The sequence below is a fragment of the Hippopotamus amphibius genome, chromosome 17 (assembly GCF_030028045.1).
Source record: "Hippopotamus amphibius kiboko isolate mHipAmp2 chromosome 17, mHipAmp2.hap2, whole genome shotgun sequence".
Classification (NCBI taxonomy): domain Eukaryota; kingdom Metazoa; phylum Chordata; class Mammalia; order Artiodactyla; family Hippopotamidae; genus Hippopotamus; species Hippopotamus amphibius.
Genome location: NC_080202.1, coordinates 56,369,503 through 56,396,890, shown reverse-complemented (window position 1 = coordinate 56,396,890; position 27,388 = coordinate 56,369,503). Strand labels below are relative to the sequence as shown.

General features: G+C 50.5%; 1 pseudogene; it reads right to left on the bottom strand.

The window, feature by feature from the left end:
• Window positions 1–16,607: 16,607 nt before the first annotated feature.
• On the bottom strand, window positions 16,608–25,622 carry LOC130839640 (nucleophosmin-like; annotated as a pseudogene).
• Window positions 25,623–27,388: the final 1,766 nt, after the last annotated feature.

The following is a 27,388-nucleotide window of genomic DNA, read 5'->3' as shown; positions in this document are numbered from 1 at the left end:
GGCGAGGGCACCGCCCCCTCTGGGAATCCGAAAGGGGCGGCTAGAGCGCCCGTACAGCCGCCATCTCCGGTGAGGGCAAGGCGGTGGGCAACTCTCTACAAGCTTATTTTTCCGAGAGAAGCATCACGGATTCGCTTCCCCGGTTGATCTTGTCGCTCCAAGGAAGTTCGTTTGCTCTCATGTGTTTGAGCGGTGCATCCTGACTTGGTAGCGGTGCCAGCCTTCCCAACTTTTCTGCCAGTATCCAAAATGTCTGCCTCCGAGGTGGCTGACGGTCTAGCTCTACGCCTCTATGGTAACACAGCGCCAGAGCCGTACGAGGCGCATGCGCTGGGCTGGCACGGCTTTGAAAAGTGGAGGGCGGGGTTATTGCCAGCTGGTCGCCTGGGATACTAACAAGCTCAAAAGATGCTGCAGTCCTGAACCTGGGCTTTATTCCCCAGACTCCAAGCTTGCATCTGCACAAGGCTCTCTGATCGAGTCGAGGCACTCCTGCCACTCTTTGCTCTCGATCAGAAAAGCCGTTATTCCTCCCCTTCTACGTGCTCTCGTCCCTAGAAGACACTCACGTGACCTCTGCTCCACTGAGTCTTTCTAAATACTTCAACAGCAGTAAGCCGCCCTCGCCCGCTGGACAGTACCATGCATGGCACCGTGTATAACTCCTTCTTTTAATTTAAGTTTGTGAACATCTGTCTTCCTAACTAGGATGTAAGTCCTCTTAGGGCAAGATCGTGTATCACTTAGTGCTTCCTGTTTCCCAGTGTCCAGGGCAGTGTTGTGGGTTCCAGAGGCACACAATCAAGACCTGTTGAATAAGGTCCCAGAAGAAAGTAAAGCGCAGGGAAGCATTTGAGTCACTAGTTATCAGTTGCCCCAGGATTGAGGAGGAGGCTGATCTCGTGCTTCTCCATCTTCTGAGGACTCTGCCTGTTGTGACATTGGGCCTGAGGGAGCAATTGATTGTGACTCTTGTGTCTTGAAGGCTCACGAGCCTGAAGCTTCAGGATTTGGAAATTGAACTGCCCCAGGGCCTGTAGCAGCCTGACCCACATTCCAGCTGGTTCTCCAGAATTACTGCCGCACCCACCCCCCTCTCTCATAGAGCGGTTGAAAAAGAAAAAGAAAGAAAGAAAAGAAAGAAAGGGAAAAGAAAGAAGGAAAGGGAAAAAGCAAATGGGCTATGGGGTAAATAGCTTAGATCAAATTATTTACCTGTGCTGGGTTCATTCAGTGGATGAACCCAGCCATAAGCCATGTTACCTTCTAAAACTAAAGGAAGGACTTCCCTGGTGATGCAGTGGTTAAGAATCTGCCTGCCAATAATTCAGGGGACATGGGTTCTATCCCTGGGCCGGCAGGATCCCACATGCCACAGAGCAACTAAGCCCGTGTGCCACAGCTGCTGAGCCTGTGTGCTACAACTACTGAAGCGCAAGAGGCTAGGGCCTGTGCTCTGCAACAAGAGAAGCCACCACACTGAGAAGCCCACGCGCCACAACTAGAGAAAACCCACACACAGCAACGAAGACCCAAAGCAGCCAAAAATAAATAAATAAATAAATTTATTTAAAAAAAAAAAAACTAAAGGAAACTACTTCCCATTTTCCATATATATATATATATCTTCCACATAACCCCTCAAACGTTAATATGCCCCAAACTAAACCCATTTTCATTTTCTCAGTTCTCTCCAAACTGCACCTGCTCCTCTATCCCCTGTGTGAGTAAACATAACATGAGGTTCCCAGTCAATAAATTCCAGGAGAATCCTTGACTCTTTCCTTTCCCTCGCTTTCTCCATCTATGCATATTCCCGCCCTGGAGAGGTACACCTAGCAGGGGGAGAGCAATTGAAAAATAAACATAATAATTGAGTAAATTATATGTATATTAGAAGTTGTATTTGTTTCCTGTTGCTGTGATAACAAATTACCACAAAGTGGCTTAAAACAACACAAACTTACATGATCATACAGTTCTGGAGGTCAAAGTTCCTAAAATCAAAGTGTTGACAGGCTGATTTCCTTCTGAAGGTTCCGGAAGAGAATCCACTTCCTGGCCTTTTCCTCTCTTGAGGCCACTTCTCTCTTTGGCCAGTGGTCCCCATCCTCCATTTTTAAAACCAGCAGCCTAGCATCTTCAAATCTCTCTCTCTCTCTCTCTGATCTTTGCTTCCATTCACATATTTTTATCCACTCTGACACTCCTGCCTCCCTCTTATAAAGGAAGACTCATGATTACTTTGCACCCAAGTGGATAAGCCAGTAAAATCTCCCCATATCAGGGACCTAAACTCCTCATCTGTGAGGTCACGTTTACCATGTAAAGTAATCCATTCACAGGTTCGGGGTGGGGTGATAAAAGAAATTTTCACACATTGAGGTATGGGAAGTCATTCTGGCTTATTCATGAGTTAAGATGAATTTTATACTAATTAAAATGGCCTGTCTGTGACCTATCAAACATATATTATACATCTGCTTTAATTACTTAAGAAAAGGGAGCACTGACCAGGAGTAAAGAATTAAGGAGTTAGAAATAAAGATTAGGGGATTCCCTGGCGGTCTAGTGGTTAGGACTCCGTGCTTTCACTGCTGACTGCCTGGGTTCAACCCCTGGTTGGATAACTAAGATCCCACAAGCCTCGCAGCATGGCCCCAAAAAAAGAAAAAGATTAAATGTCTCCTTTCCTGGGACACCAGCTGCAATGCTCGTTCTCCTCCAATGATAAGACTCCCTCCCTTCCCAGGCGCCAAGGCCATACTGACTCGTGTACATACTGGTCTGCTTTGTTTTGTTTTTTTGAAATCTTGAAGGAATGTCTCCCTGACTTGTTTCATGTTCTTTGTTCTGACAAGACATAAAACTGTGCTGAAAACCACACTTCTCTGGAGCAGTTCCTCAGTTATCTGGGAGGCTGTCTTCCAGGCTACAGTCCTCCGTTTGGGGCAAATAAAACTCTTTTCTAGGATTTCCCTGGTGGCGCAGTGGTTAAGAATCCACCTGCCAATGCAGGGGACACGGGTTTGAGCCCTGGTCCGGGAAGATCCCACATGCTGCGGAGCAACTAAGCCCATGAGCCACAACTGTTGAGCCCCTCTGCCACAACTACTGAAGCCTGTGCGCCTACAGCCTGTGCTCTGCAACAAGAGAAGCCACCACACTGAGAAGCCCGTGCCCTGCAACGAAGAGTAGCCCCCACACCACAACTAGAGAAAGCCCGTGTGCAGCAACAAAGACCCAACTCAGTCAAATAAATAAATAAATAAAATACGAAGATTAAAAAAAAACCTCTTTTCTATTCCTAGTATAGATTGTTTATTGATAATTTTCATCAACAAAGGGATCTGGAAGTCAACAGCTTTGGGGGACTGTTCTTCTTGCTACCACAGAGGGAAAAAAGTAGAAAAAAGAATGGAGGAAGGGGATTCTAGAATGGGGTAACAAGTTTTGTGTATTCTACCTTCCAAAACCTCTGGAAGCCCTCCCACCTTCTCCTCCCTGCTGTGGGTCTCTCACAAGGATTAATAATCAATTTCTCTGAGGAGAAATCACAAAATTTAAGATTGGAAGTATTCACCAAGCCTCAGTTTCTAAGTTCCTACAAACTTACCTTATTTCTCCACTGGTAAGATAGGGAAGAAGGGCCATAAAAGATGAATTTGGGATAACCTTGGGGGGGCTGCTTATGAGAAACAGCTGCCCTCCCAGATTGGCTCAGGCGTGGAAAGAGGAGGCTGGGATCTAGGCACAGAATGTCACGGGAAGCGCCCTCAGGCTAGGCATTTAATCTTAGTCTGGCATCAAGAACTATAGAACCATGGTGTTTTAACGTGAAGCTTCATAAAAAAATGAACATTTAGATTACGCTGTTGGAAATGTTCCCAGCTTGTGGCCTACGTACATAATCTGTGTGGTGCCGGGCTGGCTCACAAGCTATATCTGGGAGAAGTTATCCATTAGTGACTTCCTGGTGCTTGTCACATGGTAAGGGCCTCTACTCATATTTGTGGACCCATTGAGTGATACGGCAAGTGGCTACGGATCTTTTATCTTGGGCAGGAGTCTCCCAACTGGTCTCATTCTTTCACGTTCCACCCATCCTTCCCTCCAAAATCTCTAGCCCACCCTCCACACCCACACAGCAGATTCCGTGGTTAAAAGCCTCCAGGGCTTTCCACTGTTTATAAGCCCAAACTCCTTAGCCTGATATGGCCTGAGTCTCCCACCCCATCTCCTGTTCTCCCAGGCCACACCCTGGGTCTGTGGCTTTCTGAACTGTTTGCCATTTGCTGAAAATGACATGGTTTTTTATGTCTGAGAATCTTTGTAATTTTCACTAAGATTTCTTCTTTATCCTGTGAATTCTTAGAAGGGTGTTGCTTGGTTTCTGAACTTTGGGAAACTTCTAGAGACCTATTCTTGATTTCTAATTTAATTCCACTTGGTGAGAGAACACACTCAAAGTGAACTTATATCTTCTGGCTATGTGTTGAGACACACTCTGCGGCTTGGCATGTGATCTATGTAGCTAAAAGTCCTGTACGTACCTGAAAAGAATATGTGTTCTGGAGTTTGTGTTCTATATATCTGTTGGTTAGATCAAGTTTGTTAGTTGTATTCAGATTCTCTATTAATTATTTTTCATCTGATTGTGGAGTTTTTATTTTTCCTTTTAGTTCTTCAACATTTAGTTTCTAAACAGATAGATAATCATGTTGGTTCTGTTTCTTCTCTGGAGAACCCTGACCAACACAGGGCCTGGATTGAGAAGAAAGATGGCTCTGCTCATTTTGCAAATAATGTATTTTTTTTTTGTTTAATTTATTGGCAGCGTTGGGTCTTTGTTGCTACGTGTGGGCTTTGTCTAGTTGTAGGAGTCGGGGGCTACACCTTTGTTGCAGTGCGTGGGCTTCTCATTGCGGTGGCTTCTCTTGTTGCAGAGCATGGGCTCTAGGTGCACAGGCTTCAGTACTTGTGGCACATGGGCTCAGTAGTTGTGGTGCACAGGCTTAATTTCTCCACAGCATGTGGGATCTTCCCCAGCCAGGCTCAAACCCGTGTCCCCTGCATTGGCAGGTGGATTCTTAACCACTATGCTGCCAGGGAAGTCCAAGAATGTATTTTTTGCAGTTTGAAGTGAAACTTCTCTTGTCCAGTACCAGGTTTTTTTTTTTAATGTTTTTCTATATGAACAGGCTGATCCTTGAGGCTCCAGATCTGCTGGACATTTCCTGCAAAAACAAAAACAGCTCCACTCAAGTGCAAGGTGACATTTTCCATATTCAACCCAATTTCAGTTTTCAAGTTAAAAAAAAAAAAGATCCTGTTGTTAACTGGGCTGTAGGTTCAGCATGAATTATGGAAATACAATCTCCTCTGTTCTAAAAACTGGAAGAGAAAGCACAGGTTCAGATTTGGCACGAAGAATTGTCCAAGCATGAGCAGAGAAAGACAAAGAGGGGTGTGTTTCAAACCGCTCAGCCTTGTCCCCGGGGAATGAATTATTTGCAAGACAAGGTCAGTCTTTGCAACAAAGGAGCACATTTTAGGCAATGATTCAGAAGTGTTGCCCCCACATTGCACTTCTCTGACTTGAACTTTGGAAAAATATGAGACTTTTCCTTGTTTTTGTTCCCTGAACAGGACTAAGCAAGCTGAGATGGAATGATCTTTAGTTCTAAAAATAAGACTGACTTGGATCTCTAAGCTGATTCTCTCCGTAGGACACCAGAAACCATGCTGGGGGCGAGGGCAAAATAGTGGGCCGACAGAGCCAAGCGCGCTGGGAGTGACACTTCCCAACTTCTACAAGGGCAGTTGTAGAGAACAGCTGCCCTGATGGCCACTGGAAGGTCTGAACTGGAATCCAGCATGGAGGCTCAGTAGGATAGGACCTCTTCTGCCATGGGGTTTTCAGGAACTCTTGGTGGAGGCCTTCGGAAGCATTTCAGGGTACCACCAATACCCATCCGTCGCTGAAGACTATAGTTCAAGGTGAGACCATAGTGCCTTCTAGTACTTTCTGGACTTCTGCCCAAAGGGAGACGTCTCCTTGCCTGTATCTTCAGATATATAGCAGCACTGGCAAGGTGGGCTCATAGGGAAAGACATGGGAGGGAGGAAAAAGGCCAGGGGGAGTGGAGGTTGAGAAGACAGAAGGTACACATTAAGGAGACAGGTTACAACAAATCACGGCCCAGATAATTCAGAAAGTTGCAAGGTTCCTGGCTCAAGTCTCCTAAATTTGTCAGGTTCAAGGGGATCCAGGCTCTCTAATAGCTAAAACCCCCACATAATACAAATATCCAAAAATAGCTCTCAGCCATCTGTAAACGGGAACATTATGTGGTCACTTAATGCCCCAGGGACACCCTGATAGGCTGCAGGGTGTGTGGATGTGAGTGCTGTCTCAGGAGTCAGGCTCTCAGAGCCAACTCTTCCCAGCTGTGTGAACCTGAGCAAATAATTATGTCTTCCTTTGCCTCAGTTTTCTCCCCTGTAAATTGGGGATAATAGTAATTGTTATCTGGAAGGGTTTTGTGAGAGTTAAGTGAGTAAATACACGTCAAACAGAACAAGGTCTGGGCACGTATGAGCTATTAGGTGAAGGGAGGTGGCAAACGTTTAATACATACTTATTAGTAGCGGCAACCAGGAAAACACACCACTCCACGCCCCCACCCCCATCTTAGTTCCCTGACCAGGGATTGAACCCGCGCCCCCCGGGCAGCGAAAGTGCAGAGTCCTAACCACTGGACCGCCAGGGAATGCCCAATGCATCCATTATTTTAACAAAGAATTTAATACAGAGAATTGGTTAGATGGGTATTGCGGGAAAGAAGCCACAGAAAGCCGGCACTGGGGGAACAACGAGAAGCAGCCACCCCACTCCCAGGGCTGGGGAACCAGGACGACAGGTTGGAGGTTATGGGATTCTAGAAGCCTGGAGGAGGGGTCCCACGGAGCTGGGACTCAGATCTCTGGCGAGGAGCACTGCCCAGGTGGTGCGGTATCTCTGAGAGGCACAGAGGCTGGTTCCGGGAGCTCAGGGACACTGGAGCCAGGAACCAAATGTCACCATTGCCAGGGTGATGCTCAGGAGACAGGAAGGACGCAGCGGCCCTTTCTCCCCCTCCAGCTGTGCGGGGCCCTCTAGCGCCCCTGGCGGCCGAAGCTGGAAGGGAGCGGCCGCAAAGGAGAAACGGGGTTCGCAGAGTCCCAGCAGCATCGCGGAGCTGCGTGCGGTCCCCACTCGAAGCACTGCCCTTCCTCTCCTTCCCCACAGCATCAGGACAGCGCATTGGACGAGGAAGAGGGTGGGGTGCTCAAGGCCAGAGGTTTAAAGGCAAGCCTGAATGACAGTGTGGCCACAGGAGGGAGAAAGCAGGACAGGTTGGCATGTGGGTTTTAGCACTGGAGAAGGGGAGGGTGGTGGTCCTGCCGCGGCCACAGGAGTCGGGGCTGGAGTCAGACGCGGATGAAGACGATTCTAGGTCGGAGAGAGATTATGGCAGGTGTCCAACTCCCAGAACCGGATGTCCTACCCGTTCTCAGAACTTGGAGCCAAGAAGATTGTGAGCCGGGACCAGAGACGTCAGGAGTGGGCGACAGCAGGGGGAAGGTTTAGAGTGGTGAGCCCAGGAACAGAGGGCCAGAACAGGGAGGGCAGGAGTAAGGGAGGCGTTTCGGAGGCCGCCTGGGGAGCTGGTAGGATTACACCAGTGAAGGGCCGGAGGCAGGGCTCCCTGGCCCATGAGGGAGCGGCGCTGGAGTCAGACATGGACTCAGTCCTATTCCGCTGGTTCACCTGGAGGAGCCCACCAACCTGCACCTGCGTTTCTTCATCTGGGAAATGGTGATCACAATAATACCTGCCTGGGGTGGGGGTGGGGGGAGCTAAGGACTGAAAAAGAGATGATGTGTGTGTGACAAGGTGGAGGGAGGTGCCTGGCAGGATCTTTCCTGCTTTCCAAGAATTGCCAGAGGGACTTCCCTGGTGGTGCAGTGGTTGAGAATCCACCTGCCAATGCAGGGAACACGGATTCGATCCCTGGTCTGGAAAGATCCCACATGCCTCAGAGCAACTAGGTCCATGTGCCGCAACTACTGAGCCTGCGCTCTAGAGCCCGTGAGCCACAACTACTGAGCCTGGGTGCTACAACTGCTGAAGCCCGCCACCTAGGGCCCATGCTCTGCAACAAGAGAAGCCACTGCAATAAATCCGCACCAGCACGAAGAGTAGCCCCCGCTCACCACAACTAGAGAAAGCCCACGCGCAGCAATGAAGACCCAAAACAGCCAAAAACAAAATAAAAAAAAAAATTGCCAGAGCCTACTGCGAAGAATAAAATGCACCCCACATTCTAAGTTCAGAGAACCACCAGCAGGGGGCTGGCGGGGAGATGCCTCACGGCACTGACGCTATGAATCCTGTGTGTAATCCAGCGTTGGGCTGGCCTTTGTCTGGCTCCTGGGTGGTCACCTCTGAATCCTTGGAATTTCCTTGGAATTCCCTGAGTGATAGGAGTGTCAGTTATTCACGGTGGGCCCCTCCAATTCTACCTGATAGCTTAGGATAAATCACATGATATCAGCTCAACCTCTGGGGAAGGGAGGGGAGCTGGAAATTGAGTTCAGTCAGTGGTCAATGACAATCAGTTGCACCTACATAATGAAACCCCAATAAAAACTCTAGACACCCAAGCTTGGTGAGGTTCCTCGGTTGGCAGTGCCCTGCATATTGTCGCATACTGATGTGCCAAGAGGGTAATGTGTCCCTGAGCACACCAGAAACTTCAAGTTTGGAACCTCCCCTTCCCAACCCCCCACCTCCCCCCCCCCAGATCTCACCCTAGGTGTCTCTCCCTGTGGCTGGTTCAGATTTGTATCCTTTTGCTGTCATGAAACTGTACCAGCAAGTACAGAGCTTTCCTGAGTTCTGTGAGTTATTCTAGTGAATTATTGAACCTGAGGGGCTGGTGGGAGCCCCCGGTCAAAAGTGAGTGTGGCCTGGGGACCTCCAAACTTGCTGCTGGTGTCTGAGGGAGGACAGTCTTGTGGAGGACCGTGCCCTTAACCTGTGAAGTTTGGCCCAACTCTGGGTAGCTAGTGTCACGTCATCCTGCCTCAAAAGAAAAAGGGAGAGGGACTTCCCTGGTGGCCCAGTGGTTAAGAATCTACCTTCCAATGCAGGGCTTGATCCCAGGTTGGGGAACTAAGGTCCCACATGCCATGGGGCAACTAAGCTGGCGCGCTGCAACTATTAAGCCTGCTCACTCTAGAGCCCTCGCACCACAACTAGAGAGAAGTCCACATGCCGCAATGAAGATCCCATATGCTGCAACTAAGACCCAACGCAGCCAAAAAAAAAAAAAAAACCACCAAAAAAACAAAAAACCAAAAGAAAGTAAAAGGGAAGGAGGAGGGGTGAGAGGCCGCTTCTTCATGAAGACTTGACTGACTTTCCCTGAAACCAGGTGGGGGTGAGGAGGGTTGGGGACACAGCGGCGTCATTGTAAAGTGTGTGGGACAGTAGAGAGGAACACCTCGTCTGCCTCCCACTTGGCTGTCCACTTGGCCATGGGCTGGTGGATCTGCCCTGGGGCTCCTGAACTTTGGACAGCGCCCAGACAAGCTGGCATGGTGGGCAGTCGGCCAGGAGACAAAGGACTGGGGCCACCCATCCCCTCAGAAGATGGATGCAACCCCACAGCCCCAGAGTCGGGTCCAGAGTATGGATGGAAGTGCAGATTCTGGGATTTGGGATTGGGGAACCTATTCAGAACAATAAATATGGCATGAGGCCACCTGCATGGGTCAGCAAGAACATGTAACCAGGGGAGCCCCTTGGGAGAGTGTCTCCGTCTTCAGGCCCAGGGGCCCCCACTTGTCCACACCGAGTCTAAGGAGCACTGGTTCTCGACCAGGGCAAGGTTGCTCCCAGGGGACACTGGCAAGGACTGGAGACATTTTTGGTTGCACGGCTTGGGGAGTACTGCTGGCATCTAGTGGGCAGAGGCCAGGGATGTTGCTAAACAGTGAACAGGACAGGCCCCCACAGCGAAGGATAATCCAGCCCTACATGTCAATAGTGCTGAGGCTGAGAAACCCTGGGTCAGCAGTAAAGACCCAGGGCCCAGGACAGCCACGTCACCAACCCCCCACCAGTCACCACAGGAAACACATCAGTTTTCCATTTCTCTCCCCCCTGCTTCAACTTCTTGAAATAAGCACAGAGGAGGGGGTGGCTTGTGAAAGACAGGCCTCATCCAGGCTTCAGTGCTTGGCCTCAGGTCTGTGCTTGGGAAGGATAGAGGTAATTTGAGACGTTTGATTTTTTTTTTTTTTTTTTTTGTCCATGCCACGTGGCTTTCGGGATCTTAGTTCCCCTACCGGGGATGAAAGCTGGGGCCCTGGCAGTGAAAGCACCAAGTTCTAATCACTGACTGCCAGGGAATTTCCAAGTGTGATTTTTTTTTTAATTAATTTTTATTGGAATATAGTTGCTTTACAATGTTGTGTTAGTTTCTGCTGTACAGCAAAGTGAATCAGTTATATGTATACAAACATCCCCTCTTTTTTTAGATTTACTTCCCATTTAGGTCACCACGGGGCACTGAGTAAGAGTTCCCTGTGCTACACAGTAGGTTCTCGTTAGTTATCTATTTTATACATAGTAGCGTGTATATGTCATTCCCAGTCTCCCCATTCATCCCACTATCCCCTTCCCGCCTTGGTATCCATAAGTTTGTTCGCTACCTCTGTGTCTCAAGTTTGACTTTTTAACTGGACAAATCTGAAACTCCCAAAGGGGGCTGATAATAACAAAAAATGACTGGTAAAGTGGAATCAGACGGAGGTTCTTTACAGATGGGGTGCCTTACACCCAGTGACAAAGGGGTCTGGACAGAGCACAGCTGGTGGCAGTTATCGGAAACCAACAAACAAGCAACCTTTTCTTAAGGGGCACTTCAACGAGACAAGCCTTCTTAATCAAATGGGCCAAGTACATGCAATGCTTAGCACACTGTCTGGCACAGAATAAGAATGTGATGAATGTTGGCACTTGTATTAAGAAGGAAATGGAAAATCAACAGCTTCCGGTGGAGAGAGGACTTAAGGATGAACGCTGTCAGGCAGGGTAGCTGGTTTCAGCGGAAGCATGGAGACCCAGGGAAGCTGGGATGTTGATTAACATAGCACTGAGGTTCCTGAAAATATGCTTGAAGGAATCTCTTCTTAAGCTACAAGCTACTTTCCTTAAGGGTGAAGCAGTTCCCTAAATTTGTCCCAATTGTCACGTCCTGAGATAAGTAACTGAGAGTCCCTAAATATGGCCTCCATCAATCCCTCCTCCCCCACCAAGGGGGAGGGGCCCTGGTTCCCTTCCCTGGAATCTGGGCTGGACTTAGTGACTTGCTTGAGTGGTAGAATGTGGCACGAGTGATGGCCTGGGACTTCCAAGGCCAGGGCATAAGAAGCAGCACAGCTTCTGCTGGGTGTCTCGGAATAATGCTCGTGAGACATTCCCTCTGGGAAGCCAGCCGCCATGTCACATGGAGAGGCCACATAGGCACTCTGGGTGACAGCCCCAGCCCATCTAGCTGACAGCCTGCCTCAGCGGTCCCACAGGAGGGCCCCATCTCAGATGTCCAGTCCATTGACACTGTAACCACATGAGTCCCCAAGTGAGAACCACCTGGCTGAGCCCAATCAACCCACAATGGACCCAGTAATTATTGCTTCAAGCCACTACATCTTAGGGTGATTTATCACTCGGAAACAGATAATTGGAACACTTTCCTAGGGAGTCACGTACTTTCGGAAACATATGGTGCTTCCTTGGATGAAAAATTGTCTTTCTAGTGATTGTCCAAGAGGGGTTTGCACAAGTGGGATGTCCGGGCTGGTGGAAAGACACAGGTCAAACACCATTCCAAGCCCAAGGCATGGTACCAACTCACAGGCCGGGTAACCCTTGACATGAAAGCATTCCAGCCCCTCACCCCTGACTTCCCCCACCTGCCCATTTTTCCCACTGTCACTCCTTTCCCATTCTTCCATAAATTTTATTTTTTTTAATTTTTAAATAAATATATTTATTTTTTAATTTTATTTATTTTATTATTTTTTTAATTTTCTGGCTGCATTGGGTCTTTGTTGCTGCAGATGGGCTTTCTCTGGTTGTGGCGAGTGGGGGCTTCTCTTGTTGCGAAGCACGGGCTCTAGGTGCATGGGCTTCAGTAGTTGTAGCGCACGGGCTCAGTAGTTGTGGCTCTCAGGCTCTAGAGCACAGGCTTAGTAGTTGTGGCCCATAGGCTTAGTTGCTCCGCAGCATGTGGGATCTTCCCCGACCAGGGCTCGAATCCATGTCCCCTGCATTAACAGGCAGGTTCTTAACCACTGCACCACCAGGGAACCCCCTTCTGCAAATTTTAAACCACTATTCCAAACTACCACCATAGGAACAGAGTCATGGTCTTAGAAATCTGACCCAAAGCACGAAGGTACCCTGTGGCGAGGTAGAGGGAGTGGGAACACCCAGGATGAGCCCCAGTGTGAGAGTCCTCATGGTGGGAAGGTAACTTCATCTTCCTTTCACGGAAAATAGAATCTCCCCCTCCAGTAATTAAATACCAATTCAATATTAAGAAAGAGCACCTTCAAAATTATATTACTGTGCAGCAGGGAAATAAGATCTGAGTTTTTTTTAATTCACAAGAGCATCTGCTTTGATGCCACCTAGTGGGTGTGGCTGTAATAACTGCAGAGCCTCCCCCCCCGCCCCCCCATTTTCCTGGAGCCTGGGTGGCAGCCAGCTTTGTCACTGTTCCCACATTCCCACGCCGGTGTCTGGGAGGATGTGGGGGGAGGCTGTAAGAGCATGTGTCATTTCTGTACTACGCCTGACTCACTTCCAGACATGAAATAGTCACTGGGACCGTGACAATTCATGATGCCCTTGAAGAAGAAGGTTTTTTGTGGCAGTTACAGAATCTCTGGGAAGCCTTTGAGTTTGCCCACCTGCTTGGAAAACAGGCTTCAGATCCTCCTTTTATGTTGTCAGTAGTTCCCACATTTGTCTGCTTATTTATTTATTTTTAATTTTTTGGCCTCGCCGCGTGGCATGTGGGATCCTAGTTCATCGACCAGGGATCAAATCCGTGTTTCCCTGCATTGGAAGCACGGAGTGTTAACTGCTGGACCGCCAGGGAAGCCCTGTGTGCGTATTAGAATCACTGGGGAGCTTTGAAAAACTCTGAAGTCCAGGCCACACTCCAGACCAGTTAAATCACAGTCTCTGGGGATGGGACCCAGGCATCTGCAGCGCTGAAGCTCCCCCAAGGGTTCCAATGTGCTGCCTAGTTTGGGAAAACGACCCAGGAAGAAGATGGGGCCATCGGGTGATCCCACAGCTATTGCCAGCTGCCTCCTTCTGCTTTCCTTTAGGAATATCCCGAGGCCAAACCCACTTGGAGCCCTTACCACGTCTGAGCCACTTGGAAGAACCTTCACAAATAAAAAAGGCTGGATTTAAAAATCTTCCACCTCTGGGACTTCCCTGGTAGCGCTGTGGTTAAGAACCCACCTGCCAATGCAGGGGACACGGGTTCGATCCCTGGGCCAGGAAGATCCCACATGCCGTGGAGCAGCTAAGCCCGTGCGCCACAACTACTGAGCCTACGCTCTAGAGCCCGCAAGCCACTACTACTGAGCCTGTGTGCCACAACTACTGAAGGCCACATGCCTAGAGCCCGTGTTCCACCACAAGAGAAGCCACCGCAATGAGGAGCCCTCGCACCACAATGACAAGTAGCCCCCGCTCACTGCAACTAGGGAAAGCCCATGTGCAGCATCGAAGACTCAAAGCAGCCATAAATAAATAAAAAAAATTTTCCATCTCGGGGACTTCCCTGGTGGTGCAGTGGTTAAGAATCCACCTGCCAATGCAGGGGACATGGGTTTGAGCCCTGGTCGGGGAAGATCCCACATGCCATGGAGCAACTGGGCCCGTGTGCCACAACTACTGAAGCCCCCATGCTGCAACTACTGAAGCCCACTCACCTAGAGCCCATGCTCCACAACAAGTGAAGTCACTGCACTGAGAAGCTGGTGCACCACAACGAAGAGTAGCCCCCTTTCTCTACAACTAGAGAAAGCCTACGCGCAGCAATGAAGACCCAGCACAGCCAAAACATAAAAAATAAAAATAAATTTCCATCTCTAATGTATTTTCACTTTGTTTAAATTCTAAGTAATTTTTCCCAAATATAAAAACACACTGCATGAGTGGTTATCTTGCAGGGGTGGGGGTAGCAGTGGCTAGGAGGAAGCACCAGGGGTTTCTAGGATGTGCTCTTTTATTAATGCAGGTGTGTTGGCTCATAAATTCATAGTTTATGACTTTTGTGCTTTTCTGTATATATTCATCCTTCAATAAAAACCCCACATGGGGCCTCCTAGGTGGTGCAGTGGTTAAGAATCTGCCTGCCAATGCAGGGGACACGGGTTCGATCCCTGCTCCAGGAAGATCCTACATGCCGTGGAGCAACTAAGCCCGTGCGCCAAAAAAAAAAAAAACTCCACATAGTAAAGCACAACATTGTAAAGCAATTATAATCCAATAAAGACATAAGAAACCCCCCACAGAGCAAAGCACTTCAGTTATACATATATATATTCTTTAAAAAAAAAAACAAAACCTCACATATATTGCATAACTATGTGTGGGGGGGAGATACAGAGAAATGAAAATAAGTGACCAGAGATCTGCATTTAGGGCCTCCACAAGGTGACACTACTTTTGAGACAAGGTAGTCCCTCCAGCTAATGCCGCCAGAGCTCTGGCAGCAAGCCCTTACCCCTGAAAGGAGAGGGAAGGCGCCTCTGAATGTTTCAATGAGGCTAGCATACTGGACTCCTAATAATTCAGTGCCACAGAAAAAGTTTCTCTCTCTGATTTAATCGGGGTCATCTGAGCCCTCTTTTTTGACTAGGTCTCAAACCCTGGGCTTCTGTGTCCTTCTTTGCAGAGTCCAGTCCTAGCAAGAACCCTGCTAAGTCACTTTAGCCATAATGCCCCATCCTCCATGTCTGGGCACCTTCTTCAATACCTGTTCAGGTTCCCCATCCTCCACCATCCCAGGGTAATGTCTGAGCTCCCTGGTCTACCTTCAGCAAGTTCAGCTATGTTGGTTTAGCGAGAATCTCCCCTTACCCCTGATGTTTCCTCTTAGTAATCTTCCATCCACTCACCCTCCACCCTGCTTCTTGGCTAACCTTCCCACTTTTCCTTGTATTCACAGTTGACCTCAATCTCTACTCCCTCCCCTCCCACTGCAAGTCCCCACGGTAGGGGTCCCTGCCCTCATCACCATGGTCCTCAGTAAAGTCCACTTTACCCTTCTTTAACAAGTGCCTGGAATAATTTTTTTCTTTAATGCCCCCCAAATCAGAATTTCAACGGCATCCTTAGAAATGGACTTTTATTTTTTTAATAAATTTATTTATATATGTATTTATTTATTGGCTGCATTGGGTCTTTGTTGCTGCACAAGGGCTTTCTCTACTTGTGGCGAGCAGGGGCTACTCTTCGTTGCGGTGCGCGGGCTTCTCATTGTGGTGGCTTCTCTTGTTGTGGAGCATGGGGTCTAGGGTACGTGGGCTTCAGTAGTTGTGGTGCACGGGCTTAATTGCTCCACGGCATGTGGGATCTTCCTGGACCAGGGATCGAACCTGTGTCCCCTTCATTGACACATGGATTCTTAGCCACTGTGCCTCGAAGGAAGTCCCCAGAACTGGACTTTATATGTATCACAAAAGAATGATCCTGAAAGGGACATTGCTGGTTCAAGTCCCTCATTTAAGAAAAAAAATTTGGGGTGAAATACACACAAAATAAATCACTGGCATTTAGCACGTTCACAATGTTGTGCAACCGTGACCTCTACCTAGTTCTGAAATAAAACCCATGATAACTATCAGCCTAAAACAAAACCACCCAAAAGAAAATCCCATAGCTAATTAAGCGGTGTCTCCCCGTGTCCCTGGGGACCACCGCTCTGCTCCCTGTCTTTATGGATTTACTTACTCTGTACATTTCATTGAAATGGAATCACACAATGTGTGGCATTCTGTATATGGCTTCTGTCACTTCTTTCACCTAACGTTCTTCAGGTTCATCCACACGGTAGCATAGATCAGGATTTCATTCCTTTTTATGGCCAAATACTATTCCTGAGTATGGATAGGTCAAGTTTCTTTTTCTTTTTTTCTTTCTTTCTTTTTTTCTACTTTATTAAAATACTGAGTTTATTTCACATGTATATTTTTGTCTCACCACCATTTCCATTTGTCTGACCACCACCACTACTATGTCCTATCATAACATTCCATACATACTTAAACCCAAGCAAAGGGAGGAGTTCCATCTTTAAAAACTAAACAGGCATTTTGGACACCACATTCTTGGCAATGGAATCTGGACAACATTTACCAGACACAGTAGGGAAAGTTCTCACCCTGCAATTATAAAAAGGACAGCCAGATATTAACTGTTACAGAAACGAAATAAGAGGGGAAATTTTAACAAACTGTTTAAACTATTTTCTTAAAGAGACTTCCTCCACTGCCAGAGATCTTGAAGAGCCTCCTGGTCAGTCATCTGGAAAAAATTCTTCACATAATTGATGAACCTGGCTTCCACTTTGGGAAGGGAACCACCTTTTTCTATACTTGCTTGCATTTTTGCTTTAATGTTTTCTGCAGACATTAAAGCAAATGTCTTTAATGGCGTTTAGGGAGTTTTTTCCTGTTTTTTGAAGGATTCTTGACCTTTTGATCTTGGTGTTGATGGTTTTGAGTGCTTTCCATTCTGGTTTGATTTTTGTGCATTTTTGGCTGGAGGATCTCGTACAGATTTCTTTACTGGAGCTTTTCTTCAGCTCCCTCCTCATCACAGTCAGCATCACCTTCATCCTCAGCAGCAGCAAGTTTTACTTTTTCCTGTGGAAACTTGCTACCACTTCCAGGGGCAGAACGCTTTCCAGATATACTTAGGAGTTTCACATCCTCCTCCCCTTCATCTTCTGACCCTGCATCCTCCTCCACAGCTACTAAGTGCTGTCCACTAATATATGCACAGGCTCTGAACCACACTTCAACCGTGAGACCACAGGTGGTGTTATTTCAAAGCCCCCAAGAGAAACCATTGGCTGTACAGACATTTTCAAAGTAGCCAGTGTTACTTTAATTGGACTGCCTTCATAATTCATCACCTCTGCTTCAACACTGTGCAATTCATCCTTTGCACCAGCCCCTAAACTGACCGTTCTTAAAGATAACTGGTGCTCATTTTCTCCATTATCCACCTTAAAGTGATAATCTTTGTTGGCCTTTAGTTCACAACTGAAAAGATAGTGCTGGGGCCTCAGGGGGCTCATGTCCATGTCCATCGACTCTTCCACACTTAGGTGGGAGAGAAGGTGGACGGAGATAAACGACTACTGTCCTGAAAAACAGCTGGGTAGGATGGAATCACACCAGGTCTTTTTTTTTTTTTTTTAATTTATTTATTTTATTTAATTGTGTTGGGTCTTTGTTGCTGCATGCAGACTTTGTCTAGTTGCGGCAAGTGGGGGCTACTCTTAGTTGAGGTTCGAGGGCTTCTCAGTGCGGTGGCTTCTCTGGTTGCAAAGCACAGCCTCCAGGCGCACAGGCTTCAGTAGTTGCATCATGCAGGCTCAGTAGTTGTGGCACACGGGCTCAGTAGTTTTGGCCCATGAGCTCCACGGCATGTGGGATCTTCTCAGACTAGGGATCGAACCCGTGTCCCCTGCATTGGCAGGCGGATTCTTAACCACTGCACCACCAGGGAAGTCCTAGGCCACATTTCTTTTACCCAGTCATCTGTTGATGGACACTTTGGTTGTTTCTACCTTTTGGCTATTGTGAACAGAGCTGCTATGAACACTCGTGTACTAGTTTTTATGTGGACACGTGTTCTCAGTTCTCTTGGGTAAATACTCAGCAGTGGAATTACTAGGTCACATGGTAACTCTATGTTTAACTTTTTGAGGAATCTTGAGTCTCCCCTTTTTAAAAGATATTTTTCGGGAATTCCCTGGTGGTTCAGTGGTTAGGACTCTGCGCTCTCACTGCCAGGGGCGCAGGATCCCACAAGCCGCGCGGTGCAGCGCAAAAGAAAAAAAGAGAGAGATTTTTCTAGGGAAGTAGGTTCAATTAGGAGTTTGGGATTAACAGATACATACTGCTATATATAAAACAGAAAAAGCAAGGGACTTCCCTGGTGGTCCAGTGGGTGTGACTCCGTGCTTCCAATGCAGGGGGCCCGGGTTCCATCCCTGGTCTGGAAACTAGCTCCCACATGCTGCAACAAAGAAGTCCGCATGTTGCAGCTAAAAAAAAAGAAAAAAATTCCCATGTGCCCCAACTAAGACCCAGCACAGCCAAAATAAATAAAAATAAATATATTTAAAAAAAAAGAAAAACAGGAAGGACCTACTGTAAAGCACAGGGAACTATATTCAATATTTTAATAACCTATAATGGAAAAGAATCTGAAAAAGAATATATATATATGTATAACTGAATCACTTTGCTGTACACCTGAAACTAACACAACATTGCAAATCAACTATACTTCAATAAAAAAAAGGTTAAGAACTTTTACTGAGATATTGACATACAATAAACTGCATATATTTAAAGTGTACAATTTGATATTTTTTTCTTATTAGTAATGTATATATGGCAATCCCAATCTCCCAATTCATCCTACCCCAACACCCCCAAAATTTTTTTTAAAGATATTCTTCTCAAGGGCTGGTGGGTACTCCAGATTTGCTTGCTTTCTTTCTTTTTTTTCTTTTTATAAATTTATTTATTTATTTATGGCTGCATTGGGTCTTCGTTGCTGTGTACGGGCCTTCTCCGGTTGCTACGAGCGGGGGCCACTCTTCGTTGTGGTGCACGGGCTTCTCATTGTGGTGGCTTCTCTTGTTGCTGAGCATGGGCTCTAGGCGTTGGGCTTCAGTAGTTGTGGCGCTCAGGTTCAGCAGTTGTGGTGCACGGGCTTAGGGCTTAGTTGCTCCGTGGTATGTAGGATTTTCCTGGACCAGGGCTCGAACCCGAGTCCCTTGCATTGGCAGGTGGATTCATAACCATTTCACCACCAAGGAAGTCCCTCCAGATTTGTTTTCTATGTCTATTAGGACCATCTCTTCATGGGTGACCTGCTAACAGTCTTTGTTAAGTACACACAACATCCAAGTCTCGGATTAGAATTAGAATTAGGCTCCTGCTGTTCCACTCATGGTCCTAGCATTTCAGAAATGCCTGGGACCTCAGAGACCTGGCCCTCCGTGTCCAGGGGTTTGCCTGCCTCCCTCCGCTCACCCTCTCCCCAGCCAGTGCGGCTCCTGCACTGCTAATGGCTGCAGATCAGGGAAACAGATCCACCCCGAGGGCTCAACACATCTCTCCCCTTAGGAATAACATTCACTCCTGCCAAGAGATGAAGGCGGCAGATCTGATTCCATGCTAATCATATTTTGCAGTTAGACTGTCTTCCCTCCTTAAGTGCTCAAAGTTCTCAATCTGAGAACCCAGTGGTCACAGATACCTGTCACATGGCAACTGGAACTTGGCTGAAAATGACAGGATCTCTGTGCTTGTTTGCAAATGCCAAGTTCTGATGCTATGGATTTTTCTAGGTCATGCCAAGTCAGGAAGATGGATGTGTCCTTTTAACTCTGCATCAGAGCTGTCTGTCTGTCCCTCCCTCCCTCCTGGGACCCATCAGCTTGCTGCCCGGAGCCAGGAGGAGGTGGGGTGTTGGACTGTGCCCTTCCTGGGCTCTCTGCATCGCTGCAGCAGCCACCTGGTATCCAGATGGGGCTCCCTCCCCTGGATCCTCTGCTGCATCTGCCAGAGGGATGAGGTTGGGAGAGGTCAGACCACAAGCATTTCTCGAGGACCTCTGCGTACAGAACCACACCGACTGCAGCTCTAGGAAGGAGACAGAAAGAGAAAAAAAAGGATCCGTTCTTTAGCTGCCACCTATAAGCTCCTCACCGCTCAGGAGAGTTCTCTAATCCCATTCCATCTTCTGTTTGTTATTTTACAATAATTTCACTCCTTAGTCTGTAAGCTTTGGCAGGTAATCACTTAGTTCCCTGTTCTGTTTTGAAACGGGGGGTTTCAGAGGAGGCTGCTAGGATCATCTGATGGTGCCTTGAAGGGGAAATGACATCTCAACTCATTTTCAAGACGCTGGTCATGTTGCCGTGGTCAGGGCTTCAGGGCGATAAGCAAAAAGCACAAGGCGCCACTTTTGGATACGGCTCTCCTGCTGGATCTGCGCAGCACCACCCCCTTGGCTGCACAAAGCCTTGGGGGCCCACGTGTGGAATGAGGTTATGGTGTCCCTTGCCCTGGGTCCCTCTCCTCAGCCCCAGCTGTCCAGCCCATCCCGTATAATCATTACTTAAATTACCAGGGTTGTGTCTGGAAAGAATCGAAGGGTTTGACTTTCAGGAGACCAGCCTCCAGGGAAGGGGAATTTCTATTTTTGGGCTGTGGCTAATGAGAATCGGGGACAGGTAAGCCTCCCTCACTCTGCAGCTCGGCGAAGTAGCACGCTGGCCCCTCTTTCGCCTCCAACAAACTGGCTTCTGTGGAGGAGGCCTGAGTGGCTGCATCGTTTGGATTAAAGACGAGAGGGATGCATCCCCAGGTGGCCACCAGGGGCCACCAGGGCTCCTGGAAAGAGTGTTCCCGAGGCAGAATGAGCATCTCCCGACGGGGGTGAGAGAGGATTTCATCTTTGCTCAGCGGAAGTGGTCCATCAGCAGGTATGAGGAAACCACCCCAGACCATTAGTGCAAACACAGTGTCCAGTCCAGCCTGCTGTCTGTTTGCTTTGGGAACAAACCAAGGACATAACTTAGCTTCTGAGAGATGTGAAAGTGGAAAACATTGCACAACAAAAGCCCCCGGAACACTGTGTACACACCCATCCCCTCGGCCTGGACACAGGGCTGCTACCAGATAAAAGCAGCTCAGCTTTCCTGCTGCCCAACTGCACAGGGGCCAGGTCCCTCTTCCTGCTTCCCAGAAGTTCTCCTTTTAGGAATCACCCAAAGCACCCAAAGCAGTTTGACACATGGTGGATGGCTTCTTTTCCCTTGAATGAGAACGTTCACCAGCTGCACAGTGTCTCTGAACCAGTGTAAACCAGTATAAACGAGTAAGCGATTACAAAGCACAGTTGGGTGGGGTGGGGGGCTGGCTGCAGTCTCCGAAGGGGACCATCTCTTCCCTCACAGGTATCTAGGATGTGGGATTGGGCGCTGGAGACTATACCAGAGCCCATACTGGGCCCAAACCAGAGCTGATGTCAGCGGGAGCCTGTGGAATGTTCCCAGCCACAGTTCTCCACGTGGCTGGCCTGGTCCAGCCTTACCACAGAGGATAGAAGTAGCTGGACTGTCGGGTCCTGTGACAGGAGCTTAGAGGACCACACATTTTGTGTAGTACCCAGAGGGCTGGGCCCTGGGACAAGCCCTTCCGGCAAAGCGGAGTGGGGAATTCTGCCAGGCTGGAAATGGATGGGCTGGTCTGCACCCCACCCCTTCCTCAGGTGAAAAGTCGTTTGCAATCCTATAATTACTATGTTTAGTAAAGATGCCAATTTCTCTCTCTTGGGTCATTTTTTTTTTTCCGCCTGGGTAATTTTAAAAAATGGAAACCAGTGTTTTTTTGCAGGGCCCTCTGCCTGGTAAGTCAAAGACCACAAAGTCTACAGAATCATGTCGACGACATCAGCAAGAGTGTTTTCGGTCCCACCATGACAAATGCTTATTCGGGGGAAACTAAGTTCTTGGTTTTTTCAGTTGGTAGCGCTGGGGAGGTGAGGAATGCTAAAAAGAAGGTTCCGTAGCCAAGTAGGGACCCGGTTCCCAGACTTTTCCTACCCAACTGTGGTTGGCAGAATAACAGCCCCCAACGACGTCTGCGTCATAATCCTTGGGATTCGCGAATATATTAGCTTATATGGCAAAAGGGATTTTGCAGATGCAACTAAGTTAAATTAAGTGAAGCCTCTTGAATGGGGAGATTATCCTGGGTTAGCCAGGTGGGGCCAATGTCATCACAGACAGGGGACCCTGTAAGAGGGAGGTAGAAAGGTCAGAGCCAGAGATGTGACAGCAGAAGCAAAAGTCAGATGGAGACTTGAAGATGCTATACTGGCAGCTTCGGAGGTGAAGGAAGTGGTCCTGAGCCAAGGAATGCAGGTGTCTAGAAGCTAGAACAGGAAGACAGCATGGCCCTGTCAATCCATTTTAAACTTCTGACCTCCAGGACCGCAGGATAATATGTAGGTGCAGCAATACGAACCCAGCACACTAACACAAAACTCAGCTTTGTCCTTCCGAGGGCTGGGGAATAAACCCATCCGCTCAAGAAGCCAGAGGTGCCATAAGCCAAGGTGTGAGGTGAGATCTGAAAGTCGAGGGAGCCAGGGTGGCGTGCAAGCCTGAGCAAGGCCACCTGGCAGCCAGCGAAGATATAAACAACTCCTCCCAACAGTGGGAGGTGGGCAGGTCCAGCTCCCAGACACCTTTCCTGTGACACCCACAGGAGCAGGCACTGTTGTCCTCTTTGGAGACATCTAGTATTGTTAGATTTTTTAGTTTACAATGGATACATCCATTCACACTAGAGTCCTAATAACTTATTGGTTTTCCCTCCCAGAGTAATCTGCATTCGAAAAAGAACACACCCCCAGAAGAGAATGTAGATCCTAAAAGAACAAATGTCAGCCAGATCTTTCACAGGCAAGAGGGCAATGTGAGGATGAAGGCAGAGCCTGGGTGATGCATGACAGGTCAAGGGATATCAAAGTTGGCCAGCCAACCACCAGAAGCTAGGAGAGCAGCCTGGAACAGACTCCCCCTCACAGCCCTCAAAAGGAATCGACCCTGCTGACACCTTAATCTTGGATTCCTTGAGAACGGTGACGCAGTCCATTTCTATTAAGCCACCCAGTTTGCGGTACCTTGTTACGACGACCCCAGGAAACTAATACAAATGCTTCAGATGCCGGGCAAGCAGCTGAAATGAGTGGAGTGGGTAAGGCTCGCAGGCTTCCATGGGGAGGGTTGTGCAGGTGAATTTCCCTGAAAGGGATGTGTCCATCTCAGCAAGCCTGCACGTGAGGGCGTGTGGGAGGCGGAGCCCAGAGGCCCTGAAGAGACTTAGGTTCCCAGCCCAGGCAAGCACACCCATGAGGACAAGGAGGCCGTCCAAGAGGTAGAGCTAGGCTCACCCCACCACACCCAGAGTGGCAGAGAGAGAAACTCTGAACACTCCCTGCAAGCAGCCAAGAATCTCGTGTGACTAGTCTACTCTCCTGCATGTTCATGTGTGGCACACCCCTCCACACCCAGCCTGCCACACTCCATGCCTGGCACGGTCACGAGGATCTTAGAATGGAAAACCACATCTGGGGCTGTCCCCGAACACAAGTCTTAAAAACAGTTTGCAAGACTTCCCTGGTGGTCCAGTGGTTAAGACTCCAAGCTTCCAATGCAGGAGACGCGGGTTCCATCCCTGGTGGAGGAACTCAGATGCCACATGCCACACGGCTTGGCCAAAACAACAACAACAACAATTTAAAAAATACACTAAAAAAAAAACCCCCCCAAAAACAAAAAAACCAGGGCTTCCCTGGTGGCACAGAGGTTAAGAATCCGCCTGCCAATGCAGGGGACATGGGTTCAAGCGCTGGTCTGGGAAGGTCCCATGTGACACGGAGCAACTAAGCCCGTGCACCACAAATACTGAGCCCACATGCCGCAACTACTGAAGCCTGTGTGCCTAGAGCCCATGCTCCACAACAAGAGAAGCCACTGCAAATGAGAAGCCTGCGCACTGCAACGAAGAGTAGCCCCCACTGCGCGCAACTAGAGAAAGCCCGCCAGCAGCAATGAAGATCCAATGCAGCCAAAAATAGATAAATTAAATAATTAACCCCACCCCCCCAAAACACAAAAAACAAAAAGAAAACAAAGCAAAAAAACCAGTTTGCAGGCTGGACACCTCCCTTCCTCTGCCCTTGCAGCCTCCCAGGCAGAAAGGACTTGAGGTCAAGGGAGGCCTCGAGGTCTTGCAATTCAACTTGGGAGGTAAAAACTCAGGAATAGGTGAGATGGCAGGAAGCCTCTCCTATTAAAAGCAAGTCATTTGCCATCTGGTAGCCTTGGCTCCAAGTTTCCAGAAAGCTGGGCCAGGCCCAGGGAATGCCTGCTTGCTTTCTTTGAAGAAGAAAAATACAGGGTTTCTCAGGTGTATCCACCTGGGGAGGCTGCCCTCAAGGAGGCAGGAGGGTGGCTGGGGGAGACGGAAAGGCAGTCTCTTTCACCTGTGAGACAGGTGTCACCTGCCGGTCAGCCATTAGGACAGATCAAGCCTGATGCAAGCCAGGCACGTGGCCCCAGCAGCTATTTGCTTAATCAGGACCTGGATGATGAAACCTGGAGAGGGCTTCGAGATGCTTCCTCTGCCTCAGAGAGACTGAGTCTCTCAGGGAGCTGGGTTCCTGGGGTAGTTCTGTGGCAAGCAACCCACCAGGCGGAGAGATACTCAAATATCAGCTCGAAGCCTGGGGTCAGCTCCGCCTCCCAGGCTGGGGGTTGGGACCCTGGTTTGCTTCTCAGCTCCGTCTGGAACTGGCTCAGTGGCTTAGGCAAGACACTCCAACTCTCAGGGTTTCAGTTCCCCGCATTATCAAAAGGGGAAAGCATCTTGTTCTTGCCCAATCCTGTCTCCTGGGCCAGGGATGCTGATGAGTGTTTCTGCAGATGAACTAAAGCTCTTTAGAGAGGGGCCGGAGGGCAGTGTGGGCCGGGAGCGAGGCAGCCTGGAGAGGGGAGGTGACGGACAAGAATGAAGAGGGCAGAGCAGGGACCGTGGGGGTGGGGGTGGGGGCAGGAGAAGAGGCGGCAGGGAGGACAGAGGAGCCATTGTGCGTACTGGAACTGGGGCCAGAGGGCTCTGCCCTTCACCTCCCTCCCACTGGGCCCCCGGAGGCCGGATAATAAACCCAGCAGGCTGCCCCGCCTCCCTCGCCGCTAGGTTTCCAGTCAACCCCGCCCCCGCCCGGCCCCACGACCCCAGGGGCTCCAGGCTGGGCGCCGGGAGGCGGAGGGACCCTGCGGCAGGTGGGCTTTCTCACTACGGACTCGTGTACAGCCAGGTCGTCCCTTCCCGGGGCCTGTTTCCCACCAGACTCCAAGGTTTAAGGCAGCGGCTTTTCAGGACTGATGGAAGTGCCCTCCCCAGCCGGGGAGAAGGGGGAGGCTGTCCTGGCGGTGTTCGCAGCCGTCTCCCTCGAAGACTGAGATCTCGGGGAGCACCACCTCGCGTCCCCTGTCTTCTAGGTGCCAAAGCCCGGACTTTGACCGTAGTATCGGCAGGAGAAGGCTGGGCGAGGGGGGAGGGGAGAGGAGAGGCGAGGGCTCCAACCCGGACTCCCGCAAAGAGCCCCCTCCTCCCGCCGGCGCTTGCGTCCCCGCGTCGCGTGACCGCGGCATTGCGGCTGCAGCGCAAGGCTCCCCACCTGGCGCTGGATTCCTGGGGGGTCCGGGTGGGGGGGCCTGTAGGTTCAAGATCAGACCTCCGCGGACACCAGCCACGGCGCTGCGAGAGGGTGATGACGCCCCGCCCCCGCTCCCTCCGCCGATTCCTAGTTTCGCTGAGTTTCTCGACCCTTGAAAGTGTCGCTGAGTCACCTTCCCGGAATGCGCTCCGGACGCTCAGGACCCAGCCAGAGCTGCCTGGGGGCCGCGCAGGGCGGAGGTGGCCTCCACCCGGACGCGTGCCAGACCAAAGGCCCGGCGACCCGCGCGTCCCAGCTTGCTCCTGCCCCCTGCGTGGGGACACTTGGGCCCCGCCCCCCTCCGCCCCCCAGGTGTCGGGAAACGGGGCCGGGCCGCCTGGGTCCTCTGTGAGGGTTGATGCCGCGGAGGCGTGCCCGAGTTACGGGCGCCGCCGAGACCGGCCTCTTCTCGACTTTAAAGGGCGATGGGAAGAGAGAGGTGTGAGTGGGTGTCGGGCGGGGGCAGGTGTGGATGCGTGAGCACTTTGCAGCCTGAGCCTGCACCACCTCAGCCTCCTACAGCGGTTTGGTTTTTTCTAACTCTGGCCCTACCTGGTCAGGTCACCAAGTCCGCTTTGGCAACTTCCTGTTCTGGGTCGCCGCAAACAAACCCCCCCCCCCGCCGCGGGGTGGGGGGGAGCGGTTTACTCGAATTGGTCGCGGACACGTTCAGGTCACTTACTTGCGGGTGATATGTTTATCACACATGCACTGACACACGAGTCCGGGGCCCGTTTGCATCTTCCCGCTGAACCAGTGGGGGCGGCGGAGGGCACGCCCCCGATGCTTGGCTCCCCAGTCCGGATGGGGACCCCTAGGCCTGTTTACACCGCCAAGCTCCTCTCAGGTGGGTGAGGGGCGTGGGCCTGGATCGCCAGCTGCGGGGCAGCTTCTCAGGGCCCAGGAGAGCCTCGGTGTCGTCCTCTGGGGAAAGGATCCAACTTTTGAGGTTCTTGACAAGGCCCCCTCCTCGGGACCGCATCCCCCCACGCCGGTCGCCCACCCTCCCCGGGACCGGTCGCCGGGCTGCGTCAGGCTCGGTGGCTGCGCGGCAGAGCTGCTTGGTCAGGAGGATAAAAATAACTCTCTGGGGGAGAACGCGAGCGGCTGGAGAGACGCCCCCTCACGGAGCGGGGGGCACCCAGCGGGGTCTGGGCCTCGGAATCCGCGTGGGATGGGCCCGAGCGCGCGAAGGGGGCGCTGCTTGTCCCGCGCGGGCAGCGGGGCCAGTTGAGCCAGGAGACTCCGGGGCAAAAGTCGCAGCGTCCAGGGACAACCGAGGGTCTGCCCGGAGCCCTGAGCCACGCGCCCCGGAGCTCTGCCGGGGGCCGCCCAGACTTTGGGCGCCGCGGCGAGATCGCCTGGGGCCCGCGCCTCGGCCTGCGCTGCGCGTTCACTCTCGCGCGCCCGGGACGCTGCGCCCGCGGCGCGCCTGGGACGCGGCGCCTGGGGCTCTGCGCCTCCCCAACGGCCTCCGCCTCCCCGGCTGGTCGCCGCCTCCGGGCGTCCCGGGACCGAGCCAAAGGGCAGCGCGTGGCCGGGTCGTGGGCGCGGACCGTGCGGGGGGCGGCGCGGCGAGGCCGGGGGCAGGCGGGCTCGAGCCGTGCTGGGCGCCGGTTCCACCCCCGCGAACGCGGGGAGCGCGGGGCGTGGCCAGGCCGGGCGGCGAGGCACAGCGCCCTTCCCGAAGTTGAGCGAAAA